The sequence below is a fragment of the Talpa occidentalis genome, unplaced genomic scaffold, assembly GCF_014898055.3.
Source record: "Talpa occidentalis isolate TD23 unplaced genomic scaffold, MPIMG_talOcc4v2.1, whole genome shotgun sequence".
In the NCBI taxonomy this organism is placed as follows: domain Eukaryota; kingdom Metazoa; phylum Chordata; class Mammalia; order Eulipotyphla; family Talpidae; genus Talpa; species Talpa occidentalis.
This window is the reverse complement of record NW_026555331.1, coordinates 147,482,851-147,483,259: the sequence shown is the minus strand read 5'-3', so window position 1 is coordinate 147,483,259 and position 409 is coordinate 147,482,851.

Here is a 409-nt window from a genome sequence, read left to right as displayed (position 1 = left end):
CGAGCTGGCAGCCCGGCCGCCTCAGCCGCCCTCCCGCCGCCCCGGAGCTGCAGGGAGGCGGCGATGCTGTCTCCCTTAAGTGCCTCGCCGCCGCGAGACCTCAGCTTATCCCCATTTCCATTCTGATTAAAGAAAGCCCCAGCAGCCCTCTGAGCCGCTAAATCCAATTTATGCGCAGAGCTCCTCGCTTGCCCGCAGAAGCGCCCAGAAACCGCGCGCCATCACGCAGCGGAGAGCCCGCTGGCCGCCTCTCCTCGAGCGGCGCTTTAAAAATGCCCATTAGCCAACTTGGGAACAAGCTCATTATTGGAAAGAAGCCGTTTCCACGCTTTACCTGCCGTTTACAAACAGCACCTTCTCCGCTCTTCCACGCCCGCCCGCCCCGCGGCTAGCAGGTAGCGCGCACCCG